General features: G+C 37.0%; 1 long non-coding RNA gene across 1 annotated transcript in view; it reads left to right on the forward strand.

Annotated features, from left to right (window-relative positions):
* LOC144296958 (uncharacterized) overlaps window positions 1-18,178 on the forward strand; it is a 58,894-nt gene extending 40,716 nt beyond the window's left edge. The window contains exon 3 of the long non-coding RNA XR_013363922.1: window positions 17,872-18,178. This is a non-coding gene — a long non-coding RNA (uncharacterized LOC144296958). The remainder of the gene's footprint in view (window positions 1-17,871) is intronic.
* Window positions 18,179-19,953: the final 1,775 nt, after the last annotated feature.

Consider the following 19,953-nt stretch of genomic DNA (forward strand, 5'->3'; position numbering starts at 1 on the left):
ACTATGGCCGAGTTAAAGCTTTCGTTTCTTTGGAGATGTTTTGCTTAGAAGACCTATCGAGTATAGAAAGAGCTAGATTGAAGTCACCAAGTATAAGTGTATTATTATCTAAGTATTTCTTCACTTTGGTTAATAATTGATTTATATATTTGGCAGCTCCCACATTCGGGGCATATATATTGAGGATTGTTAAGTCCTCTTGTTGAATAGATCCTTTAAGTATGATATAGTGTCCCTCTTCATCTCTCACTACAGTCTTTGGGGTAAATTTTAGTTTATCTGATATAAGGATGGCTACCCCTGCTTTCTTTTGAGGACCATTCGAATGGTAAATGGTTCTCCAACCTTTTATTTTCAGGCTGTAGGTGTCCTTCTGTCTAAAATGAGTCTCTTGTAGACAGCAAATAGATGGGTCCTGCTTTTTTATCCAGTCTGAAACCCTGCGCCTTTTGATGGGGTCATTAAGCCCGTTCACATTCAGAGTTACTATTGAGAGATATGAGTTTAGTGTCATCATGATATCTATTCAGTCTTTGTTTTTGTGGACTGTTCCACTGAACTTCTTCTTAAAGGGGAATTTTAAGAGGCCCCCTTAAAATTTCTTGCAGAGCTGGTTTGGAGGTCACATATTCTTTTAGTTGCTGCCTGTCTTGGAAGCTCTTTATCTCTCCTTCCATTTTGAATGAGAGCCTTGCTGGATAAAGTATTCTTGGTTGCATGTTCTTCTCATTTAGGACCCTGAATATATCCTGCCAGCCCTTTCTGGCCTGCCAGGTCTCTGTGGAGAGGTCTGCTGTTACCCTAATACTCCTCCCCATAAAAGTCAGGGATTTCTTGTCTCTTGCTGCTTTAAGGATCTTCTCTTTATCTTTGGAATTTGCAAGCTTCACAATTAAATGTCGAGGTGTTGAACGGTTTTTATTGATTTTAGGGGGGGATCTCTCTATTTCCTGGATCTGAATGCCTGTTTCCCTTCCCAGATTAGGAAAGTTTTCAGCTAGAATTTGTTCAAATACATATTCTGGCCCTCTGTCCCTTTCGGCGCCCTCGGGAACCCCAATTAAACGTAGGTTTTTCTTTCTCAGGCTGTCGTTTATTTCCCTTAATCTATCTTCATGGTCTTTTAATTGTTTGTCTCTTTTTTCCTCAGTTTCCCTCTTTGCTATCAACTTGTCTTCTAGGTCACTCACTCGTTCTTCCACGTATACTCAAAATTTTTAAATGTAGTTGTTTTCTCTTGATTTTTTATTGTGATAAAATGCACATAGCATAAATTTATCATTTTAACCATTTTTATCTGTACAGTTCAATGGCATTAATTACGTTCTCATTGTTATGCAACCATCACCGCCATCCATCTCCAGAATTCTTCTCATTTTGCAAAGCTGAAACTCTATACCCATTAAACAATAACTCTCCATTTCCCCTTTCCCCAGTCCCTGACAATCACTGTTTTACTTCTGTCCCTATGGTTTTAAATACAATAGGTGCCTCATGTAAGAGGAATCACACAGTGTTAGTTCGTGTGTATATGTGTGATTAGCTTATTTCACTTAGCATAATGTCCTCAAGGGTCACCATGTTATACCATGTATCCAAACTTCTTTCCTTTTTGAGGTTCAGTAATATTCCATTGTATGTGTGTATCACATTTTGTTTATCTATCCATCTGTCCAGGGACATTTGAGTTTCTTCCAAGTTTTAGCTACTGTGCTTAATGCTACAATGAACACAGATGTACAACTATCTCTTCAATACCCTGTTTTCGATCCTTTTGTTTTGTTTTCAATTCTTTTGGGTATTAAATGGTGTGTGTGTGTGTGTGTATGTGTGTGTGTGTGTGTGTGTGTTAATAGGTAGTTCTTCTTCACTGGAATGTGAATTAAATTTTACGTTTTTAGTGGATTGCACACTTCTTGGCATATAGTAATTTAATAAAGGCTTGTTAATAAAATATACCCTTCTACAGATAACTGGAGGCTTCATCTAAGGAAAATCTAGAGCCATGATTATTAACCATATGCAATTTATACCTGTAGAACTACTGGCACCTGAAGTAAAGTTATTTTGAGAACATTATATAATTCTCATCCTGAAACACTGTGAATCTATAACTAAGATCTCCTTTTCTCCTTTCTCCCTTCTCTTCCTGGTAATTGTGTATAGAATTGTCCAACATGTCTTCTCCCTAAAACTATGAGGTCTATCTCATTTTTCTAACCATAGACTCCTACATATAAATTCTAGATGGCAGAGTTTTCCAAGGAAAGAGCAAATCACTATTAATTTTTGATGTCTATTTTTAAAAGAGTCTAAGTCTTTAGAATGAAACATGAAATCTCCTATTTTTACTTAGCTTTTGATGCAGACGTTTTGGAGAGTTCTTGAATGTTTACATCAGCTAACTGATCATCATTACTGCCATGAAAAGATTCAATTTCCAACAGCTTAGAAGACTGTACAAAACTTCTGTAGGGAGAACATACATTTTAAAGTTTAAAATAAAAAAAAAAAAAGAAAAGAAAAGAGGAATGCTTTGAAGCCATTGACACAGGCACACCAGAAACAATTTCACGAAGAAACGTTTCAAAAGAAAAAAGGAACCAAACTCTGATGAGGTTGCTTGCTGTCAGGGACTGTTTGAGCTAAACTGCTGACCTAGTGAAGTCACTATGTTATTAGTGAAGTGTTATTAATAACCCTCTTAATGGGATGAGTTCTACATTTTTTCCTTCACTGCTATTATAAAGAAACTATATATTTTTGGCTTCAGTCATGATATATTAACTTTATTTTTACAATGATTTCCTTTATGTGCTTTTTACTGGTATAATCAAAGTGCTGGTTTGAGAGAAAGAGACTAAGAAAATGGAAAAAAAGAAAGAAAGAAAGAAAGAAAGAAAGAAAGAAAGAAAGAAAGAAAGAAAGAAAAGAAAGAAAGAAAGAAGAAAGAAAGAAAGAAAGAAAGAAAGAAAGAAAGAAAGAAAGAAAGAAAGAAGAAAGAAAGAAAGAGAGCTCAGGAAATACAGTAGCCTTCTGTTTATAAGAATATTTATTTTCTGGGGTGCCTGGGTAGCTCAGTAGATTAAACATCTGCCCTTCAGCTCAGGTCATTCAAAAACCCCACGTCTGGCTCTCTGCTCAGTGGGGAGCCTGTTTTACCTTCTGTCCCTCCCTTCACTCTTGCTCTCTCACTCAAGTTCTTTCTCTTTCAAATAAATAAATAAATAAAATCTTTAAAGAATACTTATTTTTGTTTGCATTTAGATTGCTATTGCTTGCTAATTGTTCTTCCATTGAGTTTTATTAGGCTAGGACAATATCCTTATTATTTTACATTTTATTACTTAGTAAATGATAGTATCATGCAGACATTTGTAAGGGGGAGGGTCTGATTTTGGTAATGTGCTTCTAAGCTCATTCAAGGACACAAGCTAAGGAGGCCACAGAGGGAGAAAAAGGACTTCAGAGGATGCCCTCAAATTCTCACTGCAGAAAATTGAAAGGGCATGAATGCCTGCAAGTAGCCTTAATTTCCCCACTCCCAAACTAAAATGCTATCAACAGATTCCCTTGGTTTTAATAGTAAACACACAAATCTGAAAAACAGTATGTCACACCTGGGTGGCTCAGCGGTTGAGCATCTGCCTTTGGCTCAGGTCATGATCCTGGGGTCCTGCGATTGAGTCCCACATTGGGCTCCCCTCAGGGAGCCTACTTCTCCCTCTGCCTATGTCTCTGCTTCTCTCTCTGTTTCTCATGAATAAATAAAATCCTTTAAAAAAATGAAAACCAGTAGTATTTTATGGTATTAGTCAGAAGTATCCCTGGGTAATAGCAAATTGGGCATTCCTGGTGACCTTTCTAGCTGATGCTCCTGTGCCCACTCCCCTGAGCACACACACACACTGCCCAGCAGTGACCTAGAGAGGAAAGAAGGGAGTATTTATTTACAGAGCTTACATTCTAGTTGGAGACATATACAATAAAAAATTAATACACAACAGATGTCAGGTGTAATAAGTACTCTGAAGAGGGACTAGAGAATTATAAGGGCACATGAGTATATATGTAGGCATTTATGTGTGCATGCATATGTATGTATGTTGGGAGTATCTAAAAGGTGGTGTTTGAATCAAAGCCTGAAAGAATCAAAGGCATGAGCTTTGTAATACCACCCTTAGACTCAGGCAAGAGAGCAGCTTCCCCAGGCTCTGCTCGTTAGAGGGACCCACATATCACAAACACACAAAAACAAATTTATCAAAGAACACATGAGTGCTTCTGTTACTCAGGGTCTGGCACTCAGTGCTGGCACAGCACATCTAGTGACCCTAAATGTCTCTTCTCGTGAATAAAACTGCTCAGGCCCCAGGGAAACTCTTGTCAAAAATCTCTTGTGCCGTGACCTCAAAACAAAAGGCCAGTGTCCTAACACTGTTAAGGGTGGCTGAGTTGTGCTGCTGTTCATGTTGGAGAGGATAGGAGTAACAGCGGTGCTAAGGTAAAAGACATGTTAATTGAACTGTCAGATTCTTCTCAGGAAAGAACAGATTCTTGCATAATGAAAAATTATTTCCCATTAGTGCCAAATGTCCACTTTCTTCCTTTTCCTCATTGTCTGATTTGTAGTTTTGGAGATAGAAATTAATTCAACTTTTTACATTGAAATTAGAAGGACACTGAACACTCGAATTGTGGATCATTTTATATGCATAAAAATATTTACTGCAATCTATGTACCTTTTCCAAAAAGAAATATAATTTCATTTTTTCATTTTTCTTAATTTAATTAAAATTTTGATAGTCATTATAAAATTATTACATTTAGTAATCTTTGATATTTTGTCTACTATATCATAGAGTAACCACGGCTTTACATTAAAGAAAAACTGTCACCATGAGAGTCTATTTGTCAAGGCTAGAGAATATACTTTATTTGGCAATTTGTTGTCTTATTTTAAACACAAGAAGAATCTCTATTTTCACTTTTGCTCTGGGCCCTTGAAAGGTGAGGGGCAAGTCTAGAACCCTGCCAAAATCTGAGGAAAGTTCTGGGCTGAGGGAAGAGCAAATGCAAAGGCTTTAAGATGAAAATGAGAATGGCACCTGTGAGGATTATCACACAGGCCAGTTGTAGTAAGAGGGAGGTAAACCAAAGGTAGAGCAGTAGGAAACAAATGAGAAGTAAGCAGGGGTCAAATAATCTAGATTTGCTGTTGTATGAAATTTGGATTTTAATCTGAGTGTTGTAGGAAGCCTTATGAAAAACAGAGAGCAGGAAACTGACACCACAGTATAAAATATAAATATATATTTTATATATATATATATATATATCACTCAGGCTGCTGTGGAGGAACAATGCTGGAATTAGGAGAAAAGCCAGTAATCTACCACAATAGTTCAGACAAGAGATGATGGGGGTAAGCTAGGGAGATAGCAGGAGAGGTCCCTGAAATTGAGATTTATTTTGAAATTAGTCAACAGAACTTGCTGATAAATTGACTGTAGAATGAGAGAAAAAGAAGTAAGTCAAGGGTGACTCCAAGGTTTTCAGGCTACACAACAGGGTTGCTAAGGTGGGAAGCCTGTGGAGAAATTGAGTTTGGAGAAAAAAATCAAGATTATTGTCTTATATTAAATTTGAAATACTCCTTAGACATCCAGATGTAGATGTCTAGTAGGCAGTTAGATATCTGGGTTTAGAGTTCAAGAGAGAAGTCAGGAATGCTGGAATCAGGCAGATGAATATCTGAGCCTAAGTTCAAGAGAAAAGTCAGGAATGCTGATATTAGTGCTGGGCCCCAGGAACTGAAGCTGTTATTTAGTCTTAAAATGGATGTAATCATCAGGAGATCAGATGTAGATAGAGAAGAAGATGGAATCCTTCAATATTTAAAAGTTGAGAAGAGAAGGAGTCATCTCAGCTTAAATGTCACCCTCTGTAGGAAGCCTTCCTTGACCCTTCAAGCTAAGTTTTGCCCCTAGTTGATCCCAGAGTACCCTGTAGCTTTTACATCTATCAGTAACCCTTATGACACAATAATGAAATCTCCTATTTTTCATTCCTCACCAAACTGTGAGCTTCTAGAGGAGAGATACCTTGTCTTGTTATGCTTTTGTATTCTCAGCATCTTGTGTAGTGTTTGGCTTCTATTAGAATTCAATAACTATTTCTTGACTAAATGAATTGTTTAGCATTTGTAAAAAAATTTGGGGATATTTAATTTTTATAATTAAAGTCATAAAAAGTATTGTTTTTAAAAAATCACTGACTTTATTATTGTTTTTAAATAATGTACCAGTAATTTTCCCAATTAAAGCATCTCTTATATATTTACATGCAAAATATTTTTAAAAATCCATCACCTTAGGTATCCATGTTTAAGGATAGGAAAACTCAATATTGTCAAGATGTTAGTTCTTCCCAACTTGATGTATAGATTCAGTATAATAGCAATCAAAATCACAGCAAGTTATTTTGAGAATATTGACGGATTTCAACTTTATACAGAGAAGCAAGAGACCTAGAATAGTGACACAATATTGAAGGAGAACAAAGTTGGAGGACTGATGCTACCTGACTTCAAGATTTACTATAAACCACAATGATCAAGAGAGTGTGGTATTGACAAAATAATGGACAAATAGATCAATGGAACAGAATAAAGAACTCAGAAATAGATTCATATACATATAGTCAACTGATATTTAACAAAAACAATACAATGGAGAAAAAGTCTTTTCAAGAAATGATGTTAAAATAATTGACACACACAAGACACAGACCTTATATACCTCACAAAATGAAATAAAAATTGATCATAGAATGAAGTGCAAAGCACAAAACAATGAAACTCCTAGAAGATAACACAGAAAATCTGGATAACTTTGGGTAAATTAATGGCTTTTTAGATATAACACCAAAGGCATGATCCCATGAAAGAAACACTTGATAAGCTGGACTTCATTATAATTAAAATCTTCTGCTCTGTATAAAATACTATCAAGAGAATGAGAAGTCAAGCCAGAAACTGGGAGAAAAGGTTTGCAAAAGACATATCAGATAAAAGATTGTTATCCAAAATATACAAAGAACTCTTAAATTCAACAATAGGAAAACAAACAGCCCAATTAAAAAATGGGCAAAAGATCTGAACAGGCACTTCATCAAAGAAGATAAAAACATGGCAAATAAGCTTATGAAAAGATATTCAGCATTATACCTCATTAGGGAAATGCAAATTAAAACAACAATGAGGAAATACTACATATCTATTAGAACGGCTAAAATCTTAAACACGGACAACAATAAATGCCGGAGAGGATGTGGAGCAATAGGAGCTCTCATTTATTGCTGGCAGGAATGCAAAATAATACAGCCACTTTGGAAGACAGTTTGGCAGCTCCTTACGAAACTAAAAATACTTGTACCATCTGATCCAGAAATTGCACTCCTTGTTATTTACCCAAAGGAGCTGAAAGCTTATGTCCACACAAAAATGTGCACATGGATGTTTATAGCAGCTTTATACATAATTGCCAAAACTTGGAAGCAACCAAGATGTCCTTTAGTAGGTGAATGGATAAATATAGTACAGCCAGACAATAGAATATCATTAAATAGGAAACAGGAATGCACAACAAGCTACTAAAAGACATGAAGGAATCTCAAATGGTTATTACTAAGTGAAAGAAGCCAATCTGAAAAGGCTACACATTGTATGATTCTAACGATATGACATTCTGGAAAATGCAAACTATAGAGACACTAAAAAGATTAGTGGTTTCCAGGGATTAACAGGGAGGGAGGGATGAAAAGGAGAACATAGGGCAGCCCAGGTGGCTCAGCGGTTTAGCGCCGCCTTTGGCCCAGGGCGTGATCCTGGAGTTCTGGGATGGAGTCCCACGTCGGGCTCCCTGCATGGAGCCTGCTTCTCCTTCTGCCTCTCTCTGTCTCTGTGTCTCTCATGAATAAATAAATAAGATCTTTAAAAAGAAAAAAAGAAAAGGCAGGACATAGATTTTAAGGGTAGTGAAACGATTTTGTATACTAGAATAGTGGATACATGTCATTATACACGTGTTAAAACCTATAGAATGGACACCAAGAGTAAATCCTGATGTAAACTATGGACTTTGGGTGATGAGGATGTATCAATGTAGCTTCATCAATTATAATGAGTGTACAACTCTGGTGTGGGATGTTGACACTCAGAGAGGCTGTGTCAGGATAGAAGAGAATATATGGGAGCTCTCTGTACTTTCTGCTCAGTTTTGCTGTGAATCTCAAATTGCTCTTAAAGAGTATTTGTAAAGAAAAATCATCATTTGGGTATCACTGTCCTTCACTTCCTAATGTTCATGGTCTTGAAAAACATTGTATGTTTTTTTAAAGATTTTATTCATTTATTCATGAGAGACACACATACAGAGAGAGAGAGAGAGAGAGGCAGAGACACAGGCAGAGGGAGAAGCAGGCTCCATGCAGGGAGCCTGATGTGGGACTCGATCCCAGGTCTCCAGGATCACACCCTGGGCCAAAGGCAGAAACTCAACCGCTGAGCCACCCAAGCGTCTCAAAAATAATTGTTTTCAATTTACAGATGTGTATATGTGGTGGAAGGGTAAATCTTGTCTGCTTGATTCCATCTTTGCTGGAAGTGGGAGTACCTCTTTTTGAACATTTGTCTTGGACTCACTGTCAAAATTATAGTAGAATAAATGAATTCTACACTAACTTTTAGTGTAAAAACTATACCTCTGCATGTTTAAATTCCTTTAAGAACAGCTAATTTTAGGGAAACCTTTATTTTATGTATGTATGTATTTATTTATTTATTTATTTAAAGATTTTTAAGATTTTATTTATTTGTTCATGAGAGGCACAGAAAGAGAGAGAGGCAGAGACATGGGCAGAGGGAGAAGCAGGCTCCATGCAGGGACCCTGATGTGGGACTCGACCCCAGGTCCCCAGGATCAGGCCCTGGGCTGAAGGCAGCACTAAACAGCTGAGCCACCCGGGCTGCCCTAGGGAAACCTTTAGAAACAATTCACTAATTGGCATAATGAGGCATCATGCCCACTTTCGAAGAAGGAAGTCCTCAGCATCACCCTACTCTCTCAAGTGGGGCCTTCTTAATATCCATGCCTAGTGCCTTGGGATCTCCTGAGTCTCCAGAATTCCCCTCACCTCCCATTTTACTCAAATCTTTCCTCTTTTGTGGTTCAGACAATCTGCTCTGGACTAGAGCCCGCCCTTACCTAATACAAACCACAGATAGAATGGAGATTATTGGGTCAGTGCACTTGTCTGCATTTTGATGGACCATCTGTAACTGATGCTCTCATGCACAGTAAAGACTCCAATAACAGAAACCCTAGGTGCTCTGGCGGGTTGGTGGAAGTGATATTTTTAGGTAGGTCAGAATTCTGATGTTCCTGTATCACACACATTTGGCTGGCTCCTACTGGCCCTTTTAAAGGGTCAACCTCATCAACAGATAAGTGCCTCCGGCTTTTCCTTTAATAATAAAAAGTAATTGGTTTCCACCTTTGAATTTCTGCGTATTTCCTTTAAAAACGGCAACACATAAAATAGTCATGTCATTCTTTCCATCCCTATTAGTCATCAGAGGTCAATCAAAGAGAAATGACAACAGTAACCATGGAACTTAGAGAATCTAGAAGCATTTTTGTTTGTAAATGTCCTTACTTTATGTACTTAAGCACTGAAACTAGTTTTCTGAAACCATGAGGTTTTTCATCTCTTTGAACCTGGTCTAATTTTACAAATATGAAAGCGGTAGTAACTTCTGACAAGTGGTGGATGGTGCAGACTCTTGGAAATCAAGTTCATGCAAAATGAATGGAGAGTTAGCAGAGAGTAAGTTAGCTGTTACAGGTTCATAATAGCATGTGTTAGCTAACTAATTTGAAAGTACACTGCCTGAATTTCCTGAATAAATGCAATTTTCCACTTTTGTGATAATCAAGTCATGGAAACAAAGAGGAGATGGTACCAAATAACTTTTCTTATATAAATGCATGAGGTGTGGAGTGTGTAGACAATACTGTGGCTTTGTCTTTGATGTTGGGAATAGAAACATAAAACAGCAGAAGTAGAAATAGAGCCCTTGTCCTCAAATAATTTACAACCGACTTGAGTTGATTCCAGAGAAAAGTATTTAACCCAGCAGGAAATAAAAACACAAAGGTGAACGAGCACACAAATATTTTTATTGGCTCATGCCCTGAGATCTTCCCATTCTTACCCATGTGAGAGAGTGATGATGTATTCAAAGTTAACTTACGAACAAAACCACAGACAGCAGTGCTCTCAGATCCCAAGTCTGTGGCTTACATTCCATCACTTGAACTGAAGTTTACTGTAATAACGAACCAGGCTTATTGTGATGAGCTAACAAATATACGGACAAAGGAGTCTGGTGAAAGAGTCCTGTGTTTATACAAGTGGTTCTGCGTCATGACATCATACTCAGTGTGGTTATGTTTTACCCGTTTCAAAGCAAGGGACTGCTGTCCTATCCTAAAGAAATCAGACCACTAGAGGAAAAAAAAATTATTTCACTTAGAAAAAAAGTACACTTAAGTATATGAACTGTATAATCAACATGGAGTGCAGTACATTTCTGTCATACGAATATTAGGTACTGGTAATATCTATTATTGGATTATTCCTAAAGACGAGGGATTTTTAATATCTAAAAATACCTATAGGTAGTTACTGTAATTGCATAGCTTTCTAGCCTAATCTATTATTTGCAAAGCAAATTCATCTATTGTAACCTAAAGATGTGTGTTACGGGGTTATTTCATACGTGGCAGATTTTCAAAGGCCTGCAATGATGACATTGATATAGTGCCACTACTCTGCTATAACCTTTGTATATTATTTAAGTGTAACAAATACTTCATTCATTGCTTGCCCTAAACTTTGCATTTGGTGACATTCTTGCTGCTGTGTTAATATCAGGTCTATTAAGCTGGACCTCATGGTCCATTACCCTTTCTTTAGATTTGACCCCATGAAGTTTAGGGGTCTTGAGCACAGTGTGAAAAAGCAAAGGGTTTCACTCTCACCCAAGGAGCTCATTAGGACTTTATAGAAACACAATAAATACTCACACAGTACTAACATTTGCACTGAGGGATGCTCACCAGACACACAGCCTGGTGTCAGAAGGTGTCCATTATTCCCTTTATCCAAGCCTGCACACTGCGTTAGCTCGCAAACTAAAGAGGGTGCTCATTTGTAATCCAGCATCTTTTTCTTTGTAGTAAAGATTCACTTACTGGTATTCTGGTTTACTGGGATTTTTTTCCCCTCCCTTTCTATCTCTTGATCCATTTTTTAGTGCTTCTGCATAAACTTTGAGTTGTGCCGTTTAAATCAACTGCCATAGTTCATGAAACAATCCCAATAGGAAGTGCTGACAGCAGAATCTGGACAGCAGGCTCTTATTCTCTCATAAACTACACTATTCATCACTAATCCTATTCGCCTTGTTAAATACAGTTTTATAATACAGGTAAATATTATCAGATTGGCTTAGGGGCACCTGCCACCAACACTGCTGCTTTAGCTTTATTTTACAATCTAGGGTGCATTAAATCTCTGATACACCTTCTCATATTTAAAGTTTTATGGTAAAGAGTTATGTCATTACATGGACTAAAATTTGATTGTATAACTATGTGCTACCACCACCATAAGCAGGTTTCTCTTTTTAAAGCAGGTTTTAGCCTGAGAGTATCATGAAACATTTTCTTCCAGGGGCTTGTTTGTAGGCAGCATGAAATGGGATAATGGGATTTCTATCCAGAAGTAGAAGTAGTTTGTAACTATGAAGTCCTTTTCCCTCCGGATGGCTTTTACGAGGTATGGTTGGAGATTCCAACGCTACTATTCAAATTAATCAGATTTTCTTGGGCAGAATGCCTCTGGAACCCCCTACAAAGGCTCTTTTCCTCTTCATACTCTGCAAATTACTTAATGAAAACACTGGATTACACAAAACAAAAGGGTTTTTCCACTTATGTCAATCAAGCATTGATGGTTTTATTTTTGTTTCTAAAACAAGAAAATGAAGGGATAATTTTGTTTTACAAAGTCTGGATGAATCACCTCACTGCATAATTTTCCAAAAAAAAAAATTTACTGGAGGCTTGGGGAAAATATTGGCAACTCAATAATTTCTAATTTGAGACCATGTGATAAGACTCACATATAAGCCAAATTTACCAGCTTTTTTTTTTTTTTTCCTTACTAACCAGCTACTCTTTAAAGAGAAAAGTGATTTAGAATATGGGGCATGCTTTGCTTTGGTATATGCCAAGAACATTCACTCATCTTTTACTATATTAGGAACTCTGCTATTCATAATATAGATACAAAATTGGATAAGACTATGTTAGGCGTAAACAGCTTGGTGGAGCAGATTCAACTAACCACCATAAAACATAGCAACATGTACCATTAATGGAAGCTGGGATAGAGGGGGGCAGTAAGGGGACAGAAGAAGAGGGGAAAAATAGACTTTGAAGGAGAATTTTCCTAGGCAGTTAGTGGGGGGAAGGCATTTTATGCAGATTGCACAGCATGAGCAAAGACACACAGGTGTGAAAATTCCTGGTGTATTTAGGGAATAGCTCTACCGGCACACCTGAGGCAGGAAGCCTGGAGTTGGGGAAGTGATGAGAAATGTGTTTGGAAAGGTCACATAGTGTTAGCATGTGCGGGGCTCTGGCTGTCCTGCTAAGAAGGAATTCGATATTTCTCTTGGTGACACTGAAGGAATTCAAGGATCCATTGAAGGAAATGAAAGAAACCACTAATATAGTCAGATCATTGATCTAGGAAAATAATTGATGGCAAGGTGGAGGATAATCGGGAGAGGGAGTAATTTGTTCACAGAGAATGATAGAGGCTATTACAAGAATCCATGAAGGCAATCTGTAAAGGGCTAAACTAGGGAAGTGCAAAAGGATAGGAAATAATATATTTAGGAGACATTTATGAAGTAAAATGAATATAACTTAATGACCAACTGCATATGCAGATAAGCAGTGAGAGATAAGAGAAAGAGATAAGCTTAAAGTCTCTAGACTGAGTGACTGCAAATAGTAATTCCTAAGAGTAAGTTCATGGAGAACATGATTTGGTTTTGGACAAGCTGAGTTTGAAACACTAACTGGGGAAGAACTTTAGGTTTTTGGAAATATGAATCTAGAACTCAGGGAACATGTCACGTAGAGTTTGGGAGTCATCTTACCAGAAGTGAAAAGGGAAGCCACAGAAGTCAATGGGATCAATCAAGGAGAGAGGTTCAGGGGAAGCAGAAAGACGTCCTGTTGCATTATCACCTCCAAATGACAGCAAGCTTTCTGAAATGCCGTGTTAAGAAAGCATTTAAGGCCCTTCTCAGGCATAGTGGGGAAGAGCACTAGGAATGGTGATTAGAATCCACCACTGGCTCCAGAGAGGGAAGCGATTGTATCCGTGTCAGATATTAGCCATTCCCAGTAATAGAAGGAAGGGACTCAAGAACAAACCCCTGGAGAACAGTGGTTCTTAAGGGATGGTGGAAAAGTTTGTTCTGGTAAAAGAGAACAAGAACAGAATTAGGATGAAAACAAGTCAGTGTCTAGTATTGTAGTACTTAGTTCAGTATCGCAGACATCATAGCCACAGCTATTTGTTGAAGGGATGGATAAGTTGATAAAGTCAAGTGTTGACAACTATATTGCAATTGGGGCAATATGATAACAACAATATCCCCAGGTGCTTTGCATTAAGGAAATTAATGCTTTGGTTATTTTCTCCATCTGAGAGTGCTATTTTGCCACTTTTCACATAAATGCAGAAATTAGTCTAGTGTATGATCATTTGTAATATTTGGGTTACTACTACAGAAAAAAAAAATCTTAAAATAGTAACCAGACAAAAGTTTATATGATTTGGTGTAGAAAGTTAAATTGAGAAATGAAGGATAGAAAAATAATAAAGGAAAAAAAATGAAGATGAAGGAAGAGTACTTTCTGGGAAGTACCCAGCGAGAGGAGAGCTAAATTTTCCTTTTTACACCCTAAAAGACAAATTCTTTTAAGAACAAAAGGAGAGAAGAGATGCTTCATCTATCAAGATAATGTAGAGAATTGAATACTTCCAGCCTGCAGTGAGATGTAAACATCACTATCTTGTTATTCAGGTGTTTTGTATTTGAAGAGACCTCTTTGCCTCTGAAATTGGAATCTTCAAAAAGTAACTCTTCATCCATTAAATACTTTCTTCTGAACATCAAACCTGTGTATGACAGGGGTCAACCAGTCAAGATTGTGTGGCAGGATAAATGAAAAAGATGAGGAGGATTTAGAAACGAGTGGAATGTAGTTGCTATCATGAGGAGACAATGTTTTGGGACTGTATTATGTCTGTTCAATGGCAATAGGGCAAAGAGGACAAATGCCAACACAAAAATAAATAAGTAGACTATTCAGCAATTATAACACACATGAGGAGATGAAGTTTAAAGAAGGAAGAAATTAGATCTTCCTTCTTTGGAAGGAAGGGATTAGAATCAGCAAACCCTCTTTGGAAGGCTTTCCAAAACCTTCCAAAGAAGAACAAGAAGATTGGCAAAGCCTCTTTGAAGAAGGTAGGGTTTGCAGGGAACCTTAAGGGAGAAACACGTAAAATGCTTGTCGGTGGGCAGCAGGAGGAGGTAAGATAAGGCAGGTAACTGGAGCAAAGGCAAAGGAAGAAGAGTCTGGCAAATTCTGGAAGAAGGAATGAACTAAATGAAACACAGATGAGATCTGATGACTCTGGAGTCTCTGACTCTGCTCTTCAGCACCCCATCTTACTTCCCATCACCCCTCTTGTGTCTTCTTCGGCTCTGAGTCACGCACCGGTTGCTTGGGCTACTGCCGAAGGAAAAGGAAGTGTGAAGGTGCCCCCATGTCGCTTCTATCTCTTATGCTTCATAATGCTCTGAGATGATGCCAACACAAGGTTTTGCCAGCCAGCTTTCCCAGCTGTTGGAATAAGAATTTACTGATGTAAGTCTGAAAACCTCAGAGGATATAAAACAAAAGAGCATTCTCTAAATATGGGAAGGCAGGAATCAGTCATCCTACATAGGCTGCGAGGAAGTGCTGGAAGAGGAACTCCATATTTCTGAAATTTTCTATGTTTAAGTGTTGGAAAATATGATTTATCTTTGGATAAAAGATAAATTTGGATTTATCTTTGCTTTTTTTCTGGGAAGCATATTTTTTTGGTAAGCTTTTTAATCATGCAGATGTGATGTGCCCTACCTATTGTTCTAGGGGCAGCCCTGAATTGGTCATCTAAAGTCAGCTGTCTCTAACAGAAGCAGAGTAGCCTTGCTGTGATTACATGCTGGACTTTTGACTTTCATTTCCTAGAATTTGGTATAAGCTTCTTGATTGCAAGATCGGTATTTTATACTTCTTTGTATCTGCCACATTTTATTTTATTCTGTTTAAAACATTATTTTTGTCTTGATTAAATATTGCTTGGTCCTCTCTATCACTCAGTTATTTAACTATATTATACTGAGAGAGAGGAGGCTCTGAGAAAGATTTTCATCATCCCTTGGGGCTTTTAATAGTTTAACTCACACTTACTCTTTTAAATATAAAATTAATACATACCTCACAATAGCCAAATAGTGGGAACAACCCAAATGCCTATTAAGAGATAAATGGATAAACAAAATGTGGTATATACACACAATAGAGTATTATTTAGCCACAAAACCGAATGGCATTCTGATACATGCTACAACATGGATGACCTTAGAAACATCAGCTGAATGATGCCAGACACAAAAGGCCACATCTTGTACGATTCTATTTACATGAAATATCCAGAAAAGGCAAATCTATGGAGACAAAAAACAGATTAGTGATTGACAGGCACTGGGGAGAGTGGAAAATGAGGAGTGAATGCCTAATAAGTAGAGTTCTCCCTTTGAGGTGATAAAGAAGTTCTAGAACTAGATGGTAGTGATGGTTGCACAGCCTTGTGAATGAACTTAATACCACTGCCTGGTACACTTTCATATGGTCAAAAGGATACATTATATGTTAGGTGTATTTTTCCAAAATAAAAAATAAAATAAAAAAATTAAATCATGCTCACTATAGAATGTTTATCCCCCACTAAGTTAAATTCCTTGAGAGAGTTGCCAAGTAAAATACTATACATATATGGAAAAATTCTTCATTGTTTATCTGAAATTCTAATTTAGCTAGATGCCTATATTTTTATGCTAAATCTGGCAGCACTATTGAGAGTAGATATTTTGTTTTTGTCATTGCTTTATCCTAAGCACTTAGGATAGTATCTGGAACATGGTAGATATGTCCTCAATAAATATGTTACATGAATATAAATTTGAAAGGATATATAAAAATAGAAATGAAACTATAGAAAGAAGAAACTAAAATCATTCATAGATCCAGCAACCAAGAAAAATAACGCAGAATTTTTGGCTACTTGTACCTAGTGCCTTCTATGTATTTCGTTTCTTGGTTGTTATTACTGTAGGCCAACTGCATATCCTGCTTTTTTTCAATGATGATTTTAACATAAGCATCCATCATGCTACCAAGCTTTCCTAATAAACAAATTGTAGAAGCTGAACAATGATGTATTGTGTAGTTAGATCATTGTTTACTTACCTATTTTTCTATCATAAAATAACCTGTTCTTTAAAAATTTTTTAATTCTTCATAAAGTATGTCAGTAAACAAATTGGTCTCTAAATCTTTGTTTTTTATTTTCTTAAGATAAATTAATAGAAGAAGAGTTACTAAACAGAGGGAAATATACATCTTACAGCTGTTGATCTGTATGGAAATATTGATTTCCAAAAGATCAGGTTAATATATCCTTTTACCTGTGATGAATTCAACTGCTCATTTCAAGCTCTGGCCGTACCTTTGTGACAATATAAATCTTTCCTAATTTGAGAGAGGAAAGATAATATCTTGTTTTAATTTAGGACTTTTTTTTAAAAAAAAAGAAAATTGAACATTGTCCCACACATTTCTTAATCATTTCTTTTGTGACTAGCCTTTGCTGATTTACTTAGTGGACAATATTATTGTTCTCATTAATTTGTATATACTTATTATACATCAGAGATATAAATCCTTTGCCTGTGGGGCATCTGGGTGGCTCAGTGGTTGAGCATCTGCCTGTGGCTCAGGTTGGGATCCTGGGATCCTGGGATCGAGTCCTGCACTGAGCTCCTGCAGGGAGCCTGCTTCTCCCTCTGCCTGTGTCTCTGCCTCTCTCTATGTGTCTCTCATGAATAAATAAATCAAATCTTAAAAAAAATATATCCTTTGCTGGTCATTCTTCTAATAAATATTAGTTTTAGTTTGTTGTTAAATTTTGGTCTTTCCTTTTGTGATAAGGGTTTTATTAAAATATAGGATTATTGAATTTAAATTTTAAAAATGTTGGCAAATTGAATTTTAATAAAAAATAAATAAGAGATGGGATTGCTGGTTTATTTGTTACTATCTCTCTGGATTTCCTTTTGATCTGAAATGCTGGCAGGGTCAGCATCACCTCACAGTCTCAGAGTCTGAGAGCGGACGAAAGGAAAGAATGTAAAGAAAAAGCAAGATAAGTTGGTCATTGAAAAGTATCATTATCTAACTGGCTTCCCTTTCTCTTTTGTAGGGTCCTGTTTATTTCAGTCAGTCAAAGCCTGAATCCTTGCTCTACATACTTCAGTGTATGTAGCCTTACTGCCCAAAGCCTAGCCATACCACCATGTCTAACTTTTTCCAATTTTTTTTTTTCAGAAAATTTACTTTGCTGGTATGATGATGATCACTTTTACACCCATTCAGTGGTTTTCAGTACTGTCTACAAATATTTATGGCACTTACACATGAAAGGTTTAGCCTTGGAAAATTCATTTTAAGCCAAGAATACCCTGTACCTAAAGTTCACAACCATCCAGTAGGATGTGAAAAATAAAGCATCAACAACAGCTCAACTCAGATGGACTGACTGTCCTGTAACAATAGATCAGAACACAAGATGATTGTTGGGGCATAAAAAGAAAATATTAGAACTTCTGCTTATATTTATTGTAGAACATATTGTAAAGTTTTTATTATTTATTCACTTTTTGATGTATACTTTACTTATTTTAGTAAATAAGTAAACATAAGTTGGAGAAATGTACTGATTTTTTTTTATTAGAGGGGAGCACAAAAATGCCTTGGAAATGACTGTAACAGATAACCAGAAAGTATAACCGTTAGGGAGAGGGGCACCAAAGAGTAAAAATGGAAGAGAAACACTGAGGAAGGCTTCATTCACATGTATTCGCTCCCCATCACAGAGCTGAATGGCATCCAAAGTTACTTTTTATATGATGGGTTTTCACTTCTTTTGAGAGTATTTGAATGAAATCTGATTGCACTAAGGAAATTTACTCAGGCGGAAGGTCCAAACTCTGCCAATGGTAAGCTAGCAGTAATTGTAGGATAAAAGAAAAAAAAAAAAAACCTTTATGAGCCCAAACAGAATGATGTTATTTTAAATCAGTTAAACGAAGTTTTCTTTCTAAGAGGTATCCTGCTTAACAATTACAAAAGACAGATAAAGGCACTGTTAGGGTTCGTGGGATAGAACTTTCTGATATATGCTATAGTGCATTCTATTTTTTAGTTATAATTATTTTTAGCATGCTTTACTACCATTTTAAAATTTGCTTTGTCATAAGTTTAACATCAGCATATAATCAGATATCTAGCATCTCCACTATTTCCTCTTCCAAGTTTGCCTTAATCAGGCAAAAACTAGGGAAATGGTAGGTGTGACTGCAGCCAACAGCTTCTGTAGTGTTTGTCCAGCTCGCAACCACCCCCTTCCCTCCCATCCTACTGAGGCTAGGCCCCTGGAGTCATTTTGAGACACAGAATTCCACCCTTCCAACTTTTATTGCGATACTAACCACAGTGTGGTGGATCAAATCTCCATGAAGATTTGGAAGTAGAGGAAATTGATGAGAGAAGAGAAAAAGGAATGAAAAACAGAGAGAAGGAAGACAGAGACGAGATTGTGAATTTTCTGGAGATTCCTATTTTCAGTACTCATTAGTGTCTTCTTTCCTTGAGGTCAGAGAATCCTCTTGAATTGCTCTGCACTCCCTTGAATCATTATGTCCTTTAATACATTTATCTTTTTGTTTTTAAAAGCTATCTGCAGTTGGTTTCAGATATCAGCAACCAGAGTCCCAAAGCACACATTACATGTTGGCCTTCACAACTTTAGTGTGTGGAGCCAAATGCTGGCAGATAAAAGGCTGTTCACTCTCCTATTGGAAGGCATTCTGAATACCCAAGCACAGCCTCTGTTCTGCTTAATTCAGCAGACACAGTTTCCCTACTGGTTCCTTCACATACGTTAATAGTTTGTGTGATTGACCAACTACGGTTGCTGAAGTGGCCAAGGTCATTGGCTTTATCTTCCTGACAGTTACTTTTTCAATATGTTACATGACCAGAGATGTATTCTCTGCAATTAATCAGTTGTGTTACTTTAATGTGTCTGTGGTTCTGTGGGAGTATTTTTCCAGCGAAGCCATGGACTCCTGGGAGCTTTTGTCTGCAGAGGTAGAATATGATTCAATGGAGGCCAGGCTTGAAGACTCTAAGGGTTGTTTTCTCTAATGGCCTCAGCCTCGAGAAGGCAATAGGTGCACCCTTCTGAGGAGCTACAAAGCTCCTTATGGGCGATTAGTAGTTCAACTTAGGTGTCCTTTTAAAAAATAGATTACTTTATAGTCAGAATAGTGAAGTCTCAATGTACTAGTTATATTTCCTTAAAATAAGAGATTCTGCTTAACTCATCAGCAAACAGCTGCTCACATA

This window comes from Canis aureus, chromosome 25 (assembly GCF_053574225.1).
Source record: "Canis aureus isolate CA01 chromosome 25, VMU_Caureus_v.1.0, whole genome shotgun sequence".
In the NCBI taxonomy this organism is placed as follows: Eukaryota; Metazoa; Chordata; class Mammalia; order Carnivora; family Canidae; genus Canis; species Canis aureus.